Source organism: Erinaceus europaeus, chromosome X (genome assembly GCF_950295315.1).
Source record: "Erinaceus europaeus chromosome X, mEriEur2.1, whole genome shotgun sequence".
Classification (NCBI taxonomy): Eukaryota; Metazoa; Chordata; class Mammalia; order Eulipotyphla; family Erinaceidae; genus Erinaceus; species Erinaceus europaeus.
In genome coordinates, this window is record NC_080185.1 from 31,885,735 (window position 1) to 31,897,993 (window position 12,259).

Here is a 12,259-nt window from a genome sequence, read left to right on the forward strand (position 1 = left end):
TGGGGAGGCAGGGATCCAGGACACACTGGTGAGATCTACTGCCCAGGGGGTCAGGGTGGCGTCATGGAACCTGGTGGCTGAAAAAGAGTTAACATATAAAGAAGAACAAATTGTTGAATAAACTGAATTATTTTTAATGTTCTAAGGTGGTGAATCTGGTAATACCTGTGAGTCAATTCTGAAGTAATCCAGGCTCTGCTTCAATAAGAAAAAAATAAAAATGAGCATTGAATACTGTAGACTCTCATTTAGAGTGGAAGCAAAGTTATTGGTGTATTATCATGTTTAATTTTGTTCTTCAGCTCAGAAATAATAGGTATATATCCCTTTTGATAGATAGTACATGGCTAGCCAAAGAAATGTTTATGTATTTATCAGCAAGGGACTTTGAATTAATTACTTATTAATAAATATTCTCAAGATAATAGACCTGGGGTGAATAAACTTTTTCTACATATGGTCAAATAATAAATATGGGACTTTCTAAGTCATATTGCCTCAGCTGCAACTAGAAAACTTTGCTTTTAAAACATTAAAGTCATAATCAAAAGTAGCTACACATTATGTGTGTCATGAGATATCCTCCTTTTGGTTTCTCAAAAAAAATTAATAATATAAAAAATATGTTCTTGTGGGCTGGGCTGTAGCACAGCTGGTTAAGCATACATGGTGCCAAGCACAAGGACCATGTAATGATCTCGGTTCAAGCGCTAGGCTACCCACCTGTAGGGGGGTCACTTCACAAGTGTAAGTCTGCAGGTGTCTTTCTCCTCCCTCTCTGTTTTCCCCTCCTCTCTCGATTTATTTATGCCCAATCCAACAACAACAAGGGCAACAACAAAATGGTGTCCAGCAAAATGGATTTGTAGAGCAGGGACTGAGCCCCAGGAATAACCCTGGAGGCAAATTAAATTTAAAAAATTAAATAAAAAATGCATTATTAATTTGCAAAGGATGTGAAAAGAAATTGCCTGCCAAATTTAATGCATATATTTGAAGCTGATCCACCCCACAGCATTGGAGGAAACTTTGGAGCTGTGATATTTCTCCCTTTCTCTCTATCTCTGTCTGTAAATCAGCTTAGAACAGTGAAATCCTGTGACATTAACAGGAATAGATAGTCAATACTATGGCTTCCTCATCTGTTCTTACCTCTCAGGTACTATATTTCTATTTAATAACTTGTTATTAATTTAACAATTTTTACAGAATTATTACATTACAGGAGAGCATCTGGTTACTCTCTCAATTACTTTTGCTTTATTTGCCTTTATTCCACATATGATAAATATAATTCAGTAATTGTCCTACATTTTTTAAGTTCTTTATCTGGGGATTAATATTTTACAGTCAACAGTAAATGCAATAGTTTGTACATGCATAACATTTCTCAGTTTTCCACATAACAATACAACTCCCACTAGGTCCTCTGTCATCCTTTTCCAGGACTTGTACTCATCCCCCCACCCCCACCCCAGAGTCTTTTACTTTGGTGCAATATGCCAATTCCAATTCAGGTTCTACTTGTATTTTCTCTTCTGATCTTGTTTTTCAACATCTGCCTGTAAGTGAGATCATCCCATATTCATCCTCCTGTTTATTACTTATTTCACTTAACATGATTTATTCAAGCTCTATCCAGGATGGGCTGAAAGAAGTGAAATTACCATTTTTAATAGCTGAGTAGTATTTCATTGTGTATATATACCACAATTTGCTCAGCCACTCATCTGTTGTTGGGCACCTGAGTTGCTTCCAGGTTTTGGCTATTATAAATTGTGCAGCTGTGCTTGCTTTGGCAGCAAACTGTACTGCTATAAGAATAGGTATACACAAATACTTTTGGATGCATGTGGTTTGTTCCTTATGATATATCCCCAGGAGAAGAATTGCAGAATTATGGGGTAGATCTATTTCTAGCCTTTTGAGAGTTCCCCAGACTGCTCTCCACAGAAGTTGGACCAATTATCATCCTCACCAGCAGTGCAGGGGGTTCCTTTGTCCCCACAATCTCTCCAGCATTTGTCGCTGCTATCTTTTCTTATGTATGACATTCTCACGTGAATGAAGTAGTATCTCAATGTTGTCTTTACTTGCGTTTCACTGAAAATGAATGACTTGGAGCATTGTTTTACATGTTTCTCTGCCTTTCAGATCTCTTCTGTGATGAATATTCTGTTCAGGTCCTCTCGCCATTTTGGATGGGGTCATTTATTTTCTAGTTGTTGACTTTGGAAAGCTCTTTATATATTTTGGTTATTAGCCTCTTGTCTGATGTATGACATATGAAACTCTTCTCCCATTCTGTAAGGGGTATTTTTGTTTGGATAGTGGTTTCTTTTGCTGTGCAGAAGCTTTTTGATTTCAGGTAGCCCCATTGGTGTATTATTGATTTAGTCTTCTTTGTAATTGGATTTGATTCATTGAAGATGTCTTTAAAATTTATGTGGAAAAGAGTTCTGCCAATATTTCCCTCTAAATATCTGATAGTTTCAGGTCAACATCCAAGTCCTTGATACATTGGAATTCATTTTTGTGTTTAGTGAAATACAGTGGTTCAGTTTCATTCTGAATTTTTTGTCTTGCCTTTGGGTTTTTTCTGCTGCTCTGTGTCTGCAGCATGAATCCACTGCTCCTGGCAGCCATTTTTTTCCCTTTTATTGCCCTTGTTGTTTATCGTTGTTGTAATTATTGTTGCCATTGCTGTAGTTGTTGTTGGATAGGATAGAGAGAAATTGAGAGGAAAGTAAGAAAGAGAGGGGGAGATAAAGATAGACACTTGCAGACCTGCTTCACTGCCTGTGAAGAGACCTACCTGTGGATGGGGAGCCAGGGGCTTGAACTGGAATCCTTACTTGGTCCTTGCACTTTGCCATGTGTACTTAACCTGCTGTGCTACCACCTGGCCCCATCATTCTGAATGTTCCAACCCATTTTTTTCCAACACCATTTGTTGAAGAGACTCTTCATCCCCCATTTTATAGTCTGGGTACATTTGTCAAAGATTAGATGTCCATAGGTGTGGGGGCCTTACTTCTGTGCTCTCAATTCTATTCCACTGGTCAGTGTGTCTTCATGTCCCAGTACCAAGCAGTTTTGATTACAATGGGCCTGTTTTACTATTTGAGATCTGGGAGTGTGATGCCTCCAGTTCTGTTCTTTCTTATCAAGATTATTTTGGAAATTCTAGGTCTTTTCTGGTTCCACATAGACATTTGTAGCTTTTGTTCCATTCTCTTAAAAATTGTGCTTGGGATCTTGATGGGGATTGCATCAAATTTGTATATGGCTCTGGATAGAATATTCATTTTAATGATATTAATTCTTCCAACCCATGAATATAGATGTTGGATAGTGATGGTGACAGTGGGCAGATCTGTTTATGTTGTATAGCAGATCTAAGGGGAAATGCTTCCAGTTTTTCACATTGAGTATGATGTTGACTGTAGGTTAGATGTTGATTCCACTATTATGAGTAATTTTTCATGCATTCCCATTTTATTACTGTTTGGATCATAAAGGGATAATGGAATATGTCAAAGGCTTTTTCTGCATCTATTGATATAAAATGTAGTTTTTGGTCTTGCATTTATTGATGTAGTGGTTGATTTACATATATAAACCAACCTTGCATCCCTGTGATAAACCCCACTTGGTCATGATGAACAATCTTTTTAATATACTGCTGTATCCAGTTGGCTAGAATTTTGTTCAATATTTTAGAATCTATGTTCATCGAAGATATTGGTCTATAGTTTTCTTGCTTTATTTTATTTTTTTTCTTTTTCTCTCTCTTTTTTTTTTGCTGTATTCCTGTCTGCTTTTTAGTATCAGAGTGATTTTGGCCTTATAGAAGTTGGAAGGGAGTATTCATATACTCTGGTCTTTTTGGAAGGTTTTTTTTTAAATATTTTCATTAACTTATTTTATTTTAATGTGAGAGATATAGAAAGATACAGTGTGAGAAGAATTTAACTACATCTGAATACTGTGTTACTGCTTGACATCTTTCTTGTTGTTAAATTGTATGAGTTCTAAATATATCTTGGATATTAACTCCTTGTTGGACATTGGATATACATATATCTTCTCCCATTCTGCAGGTTGGTCCCCCTGCTTTTGTTCATAATTTCTTCTGATGTACTAAAGCTTTTCAAATTAATGTAGTCACAATTGTTTATCTTTATTTTCACTTCCTTTACTGTTGGATTCAGGTACCCAAAGATGACTCTTTGCTTGTTTTAAATCATTTTGTTGGGGGAAATAATAGTTTACAGGGCAGGTATTGGCACATAAATACAACTTCTTTCCTCAAGGTGGATGTCTGTACAACACTTCCACCAGCCACCCAAATCTTTCTCCACCACTGCACATTGGATCCCCAGTGCCTTCTCCACTCCCCTCCTAATTCCCCCTCATCCAGTATCTTTTGCTTTGCTGTAACACACCACTTAAAGGTAATTTTTTCAACAATGTTATTTTTAATATTCTTCATGGCTTGATTATTACTTCCTTTAGTAGTCTTTCTTTTCTTGGAAGAGTTTTAAGAGTCGAGGAATTAACTCTTCCTTGAAGGTTTTGTAAAATTTATTAGAAAAACCATTTGGTCATTGACATTTTTTTCTTAAGAAGGTTTTTGATAATGGTTTCAATTTATTTGGCTATGGTTGGCCTAGTCATATTTTCTAGTTCCTCTTTATTTACTTTTAGAAATTAGTAGGTATCTATGAACTCATCTGTTTCTGCCAGGTTCTCTAGCTTGGTGGAATATAGTTGTTCTTAGAAACATCACTCAATAAGTTGAATTTCAGTAGTGTCTGTTGTGATATCTCCTCTTTCATTTACAATCTGAATTATTTGGGTCATCTCCTTTTCTGTTTTGTGAGTATGGCTAAAGGTTTGTTGATTTTGTTTACTCTTTCGAAGAACCAACATTTAGTTTGATTAATCTTTTGTACGGTTTCCTTATTTCAATATTATTAATTTCTGCCCTAACTTTAGTTATTTCAGTTCTTCTGGTTGCTCTAGAGTTCATTGTTTCTTCTTGTTCTAAATTTAGGGCAGAAGGTGGAAGGTCTGGCTTCTGTAATTGCTTCCCCACTAAACACGGGCATTGACAGGTCAATTCATACTCCCAGCCTGGCTCTCTCTTTTCCTAGTGAGGAGGGGCTCTAGGAAAGCAAGGCTCCAGGACACATTGGTGAGGTCCTTTGCCCAGGGAAGTCTGATTGGCATTACGGCAGCATCTGGAACCTTGTGGTTGAAAGAAGAGTTAACATATAAAGCTGATACGTCTGGGAGGGCCTGACTATTGAAGACACCTGAGGCTATGAAAAATCAGCCATAAGAATGTGGAACCCTGGGAGTTGGCCTGGCTCCCCTCCTGTAAGGTCGTGAAGCAGGTCTGCAGATATCTATCTTTCTCTCCCCCTCTCTGTTTTCCCCTCCTTTCTACATTTCTCTCTGTCCTGTACAATAACGACAACAATAATAGCTACAACAACAATGAAAAACAAGGGCAACAAAAGGGAAAATAAATAAATATAAAAATTTTAAAAAAGAAATCAAAGAATGTGGAACCCGGCAAAACCAGTCCATCCTTAGAATGTTTACCTGGGGGGCCAGCAATCTTAACCAGCTCACCACTGGAATGTGTGCCAGACTCACCCACTGAATTCTCACCTAACTTCCTTTTTCTCCTTGCCTATAAGAATCTCCCTCCCCTGACCCTGGGCTTTCCTATTTTTTATCCCTCTGGGAGTATGGACCAAGGGGCATTATGGGGTGCAGAAGGTGGAAGGTTTGGCTTCTGTAATTGATTCCCCACTGAACATGGGAGTTGACAGGTCAATCCATACTCCCAGCCTGTCTCTCTCTTCCCCTAGTGGGGAAGGCCTCTGGGGAAGCAGAGCTCCAGGACACATTGGTAGGGTTGTCTGTCCAGAGAAGTCTGGTCGGCATCATGCTAGCATCTGGAAACTGGTGATTGAAAAGAGTTAACATACAAAGCCAAACAAAGTGTCGACCAATCATGGACCTAAAGGCTGGAATAGTGTAGATGAAGAATTGGGGGGGGGGTCTCCATTTTGTAGCTATCTAGTAGGCATATTTAAGTTATATTCCAAATGTCCTGTAGCTATACTAGTTTTTTTTTTTTGTTTTTGTTGTTGTTGTTGCCTGAGCCTGAAATCTGATATGCAGATGGATCCTAATTATTGCTTGGGAGATGATGTCATGGCTGGTAGAGGGACCAGAAAGCTGGATCAGGGAAGAGAGTAGCTCCCAAATATGTGAATTTTATATAAGTATTGTTGATTGTAAACCCCATGGATTTGATGTGATATGGGGCCCATATTCAGTTTAGCACCCTATGTGACCTCTGCATCCCTATAGATCTGAGCTCACATTCTGTGGTCATAAGCAGGAATGTTTCAAGCTACCTTGGTATGGACCCATCTTCCTCAGGTGTAACAGAATATATTGTTCAGCCTCCCTTCAGAGGATGGGGCATTCTCTACCATTGTTGATCCTAGTTGAGGGCAAGGTCTTATGGGGGCCCACGATGGGGTCTATTGTGTTGATCCTGATATAAATGACCATTAACAATGGAGAGAAGGATTTATTCGAGGTCTAGGCTCTTCATATATGTTTGGGAATCTCAGGGCTCCCCAGTTAGGGCCCCATGTGATGAGGTGGCCTGATAGTGACTAAAGAGTCACTGTTAAAGTATTCCAGTCTCTTGCCCTTATTCAGCTTTTGCAGTCCTTGCATTGATGAGGTTAGCTTTGGAGTGAGTGAGAGAACTGTAATAGGAAGTAGGTGAGGAGGCTATCTAAGTCTAAGTAGATACTATTTCATTATGAACTTTATACTGACTCACTACAGACTATTGTGTATTTTTGCTTTCAGGTATATATTTTGCCCTAATTTATGGATACATGTGAAGATATGTCCTGTCTCGTGGGACCTGGTCTATATCTAGGTTTTGGGATTTTTTTAAGGAAGTGAACCTCCTGCAATGGAATCAGAGAATACTATTTAAGGAAAGGTCTCACCCGAGTAATGAGGGTGAAGGGCTGACATTCCATGCCTGACATCTCTGGACACAGTCTGCAGTGAAACATGCTGAGGTGGTACCCATTGCATCTAATATCACACTTAAAATTGCTATTGTTTGGTATTATATTTGTAAGTTAAGGAACACAATTCCCCCATTTATTTTATTTTCTCTCATAATTGCTTTGACTATTCATGGTATTTTCTGTTTCCATACAAATTTGAATACTGTTTGTTCTATTTACTTGAAGAAAGAATTTGTGATTTTGATAGGAATTGTATTTATTTTATACACTTCTTTAGGTAGACTATCTCTATCTTAATAATATTTATTCTTCCAACCCATGGACAGTGGGTATTCTACTATTGCCTTGTGTCTCTAGCAATGTATATAGATTTTATCTAGTGATGTTTATAGTTTTAATTGTAGCATTCTTCTCTTTTGATAAATTACTCCAAGTGTTTTTTTATTTAGTTGTGAATGGGATTTCTTGCTTCATTTCCCTTTCATCTGTGTAATTGTGTGTGTACAGTAATGACATGCATTTATGTATGTTGATTTTGTATGCTGCCACTCTGCTAACTTTACTGATAATTTATAGAAAAACATTAGTGGAGCCTCTGAGTTTCCCCTGTATTGCCATCTGTGGATAGTGAAAAAAATAACTTTTTTTTCAAGTTTCAATTTATTTAATGTTCTTTCCTTGCCTTATTCTTCTGGAAAGAATTCCCAGGATGGGGCCTGGTGGTGGTGCAACTAGTTGGGCACACATGCTGCTATGCTTAAGGACTTGAGTTTGAGCCCCCGGTTCCAACCTGAAGGGGGGAAAGCTTTTCAAGTGGTGAAGCAGAGCTGCAGGTATCTCGTTGTCCTTCTCTCCCTCTCTGTCTCCCTCTTTCTGTTGACTTCTGGCTGTCTCTATCCAATAAATAAATATAATAAAAATGAATAAAAATGATTCCCAGGTAGTGAGTATATATCTTTGTTAGTTACACAATTTGGGAGGAAAACTTTCAGTTTTTTGTGTTTTTTTTTTCTCAGTCCGCCATCTTCCGGGAACTCAACTTTCAGTTTTTCTACACTGAGTATGGTATTAACCCCATTTGTAACAAATGACCTTTACTAACCTGATTAATACTACTTCTATTACTTTAAGATTCTTTATCAACATTGGTTTTGATCTTTGTCAAATGTTCTTTTAGTGTCTATTATTAAAATCATGTGCTTTCGAGAGTTGGGCAGTAGCACTGTGGGTTAAGCACACATGGCGTGAAGCGCAAGGACCAGTTTAAGGATCCCGGTTTGAGCCCCCCTGCTCCCTACCTTCTGGGGAGTCGCTTCACAAGCAGTGAAACAGGTCTGCAGGTGTCTATCTTTCTCTCCCCCTCAACCCCCACTTCTCTCTGTCTTATCCAACGGCAACATCAATAACAACAACAATAATAACTACAACTTCTTCTTCTAGCATTTGCCCTTCTTCTGTAGCCAGTCAACAGCACCAGATTGAGCCTGATGTAAAGTTTTGAGATCTCCTTTGAATCTGGAGAGGTGGCAGTTGTTGACTATGTGGGTCATAGTCTGTCTGTAGCCGAAGGGGCAGTTCAGGTTGTCTCTGGCTCCCCAGCGATGGAACACAGCGTTGCACCGGCCACGGCCTGTTCGATAGCGATTAAGGAGGGCCCAATCATAACGTGCTAGGTCAAAGCCGGGTTGAGCTTGCAGGGGTCTGTGATAGGTGTTTGTTCTTTACCTCAGCTGACTGCCAACTCTGTTTCCAAGAGTCTGGAACAGAGAAGTTCAGTGTAGGCGTAGGGGACCAGATTGGGTGACGAGACGTCAAGCGTTGGACAGGGTGGGCGAAGATATCCACGTATATTGGCAGGTCTGGTCGAGTGTAGACGTGGAAAATGAACTTAGATGATGCTGCATCCCAACGAATATCTGGCGGGGGGATGTTGCTAAGAACTGGCAGCCATGGAACCGGGGTGGAACGGATGGTTCCAGAAATTGTCCTCATGGATCTAATTTGGAATCGACCAAGTGGACATGGGGGCTACAGAACCATACTGGGGCACAGTATTCTGCAGTGGAATAGCATAATGCCAGAGATGATGATCATAGTGTGGAAGCGCTCGCGCCCCATGAGGAGCTGGCCAGTCTTGCAATGATGTTATTCCTCGCGCCCACCTTTGCTGCAGTTTTTATGAGATGATCGTGAAATGACAGAGTGCGGTCGAGAGTAACGCCAAGACAATAAAACAACAAGGGCGACAAAAGGGAATACATACATAAATTTAAAAAATCATGTGCTTTCCTGTCTAATGATGTGATGTATAACGTAGACTGATTTGCATATATGGAACCATTCCAGCATCCCTAGAAAGAATTCTACTTGGTTATAGTGAGTTATTTTCTTTATCTGTTGTTGGATTCCATTCACAATGATTTTGTTGAAGTCTTTTGCATCGATGTTCATCAGGGATATTGTCCTCTAGTTTTCTTTCCTCATAGACTCCATGTTTTTAAGGATTAGAGTGATATTAGCTCTATAGAGTGTGTTTTGGGAGAGCCCCTAGTGTTTACTATTTTGGGAGAGTTTGAGTATGGTTGATGTTAATTCTCCTCTGAAATTTTTGAAGAATTGTTTAGCAAAGCCATCTGGGTATTATAATTTTTTTAAAGACAGTATTTTTTTAAGGGGTAGGCTTTTGATTACTGTTCTAATTTCTATATAGGTTGGTGGTTTGTTGAGGTTGTCCACTGCCTCTTGAGTCAATCTTGGGAGTCTCCCTGATTCTAATAATGTGTTAATTTCATATAGATTATAAATTTATTTGCATATATGTCATCATGATTAGTTTATTTATTTAATGGATCAAGACAGTCAGAAATCTGGAGGGAAGGTAGTGATAAAGAGGAAGAGAGAAAGAGATATCTGCAACACTCCTTCACCACTTGCAAAGTTTTCCCCATGCAGCTGGGGACCAAGGGTTCAAACCTGGGTCCTTATGTATTCTAATATATGCACTCACCCACGTGCTCCACCACCTAGCCCCATATGTTATCATGATAATCTCTTGTGATCCATTGTTTTTCTGACTCATCTGTTATGATTTAGCCTTCCTAATCTCTGATTATTTTATCATAGTTTTATTTAGTTCTTAGTGATACTTACCAATAGTTTATTGATTTTATTTACCGCATAAAAATAACACTTGGTTTCATTGATGTTTGTGTTTCCATTTAGTTTCTATTTCAAAAAAATTTCTCTGATTTTTATTACCCGCCTCTTTCTACTAACTTTCAGATCTCTATGTTGCTATTCTAATTCCTATAGAGTGAGTCTTTTCTTCTGTGTTAATATGGGCCATATATTGCTATGAAAACCCCCATAATTAATGTTTTTGCTGCACCCCTTAGTACCTTATAGCTTGTCTCTTAATATTTAAGAGACCAGGTCGTGAGTGAAATGGTGGAAAAACTCTTAAAATAGCTCTCAGAGGAAACCTCCGTGGCACAAGCTCTACAGCATTCAGAGCCAAATCTTCCACTCTGCTATGTGACCTCAGTGATGATACATGCTGGGAAAACAGCTCTCTGAGGAAAATCTTGGTGTGCTAAATGCTGTAGAGGCCAGCACTTGTTGCTCCTGATCTTCTTCCAGACTAGATTTGAGTAAGAGATTCTCATACTGAAAAGACAGTAAATTATACAACCGGGTGAAGGATCCAAATTCATAGGGAATTTTGCCAAAAATTATTGTATAAATATCCCCCAATAAATGTTTTTGGCATTCCATTCTGTTCCATTCTACTACCTGAACAGTTTCAAGTTTCCTTGCTAAGTGTGTTTCATTTCCCTCCCCTCCATCAAACTCTTGCAGAACTGGTATTTATTTATTTATTTAATTTTATTGATGACCCAGATGTTATTAAAAGCATATTGTTTAGTCTCTAGATTTTTAAAGATTTATTACTTTACTATTATTGATTTCTAGTCTTATATTATCATGGTCTGAGAAAATAATTTTTATATTTTTAATTTTTCCATATTTATTAGGATATATTTGCTTCCCAACAAGTGATCAGTCTTTGAGAATGCTCCATTTGTACTTCACAAGAATGGGAATTCACTTCTTTTGAGATGTAAAATTTTATATAGATCAGTTAATTTCTCCTAATACTAAATGTAAATATATTAAATATGTGTATATGTATTTCTTTTATATTTTACAGTGTAAAATTATATTAAATAATTACTGTTACATAATGACACCAATAAATAGAGGATTTATCTTCATGTATGTTTTATAATCTACCCGCCAAATCTGTATTTTTATAGATCTATCATATATTCAACCACTCCACAATCAAAGGAAGACAAATAAATGTGTTTCTTTTCTTCCAGAGAAGATTTGTCTATTTTTATATTTTTTGTGTGGTTAATGATTACAGTAGTCTTTTAACACATTGGTACAGTTTCTTATCTCCCATTGATTAGTGTCTAGGGAATACAATAGGATCTTAATGTTCCTTCATCCTGTCCCTTTCACTCCTTCCTTAGAGTCCTTTACTTTGGTGCAATAGACCACATCCCATCCAAGTTCCACCTTACGTTTTCTCTGTTTGTTTGTTTGTTTGTTTTTTGCTAAGTAATTTCCACCTAGAATTGAGATAACTTGGTGTTGTTTTTTTCTCTTTATGGTTTGTCTCACTCAATATAATGACTTTGAGTTTTGATAACTATCTGAAAAGACCTATGCACGCCAATGTTCATATCAGTGTAGATTATAAGAGCCTAATCTTGGAAGCAACTCCTTGTCTTTTAATGTAAGTGCTGTATTTAAATACCCTACTATTGTGTGTATTGTGTGTTGCTGTTAGTATGTCCCTTAAAACCACTAATTTTTTTCTTGTGTACTTAGGTAACCCTGTATTGGGTACATATATTTTGATTATAGTTATAGCTTCCTGTTGGATTGGTCTTGTTATTATTATTATTTATTTATGTTTATTTGTTGGATAGAGACAACCAGAAACTGAGAAGGAAGGGGGAGATAGAGAGACAGTGAGACAGAGAGACACCTGCAATCCTGCTTCACCACTTGCGAAGCTTTCCCCCTGCAGATGGGGACCAGGGGCTGGAACCCAGGCCCTTGTACACTGTAACCAGTGGGCTCAACCAGGTATGCCACGACACGGC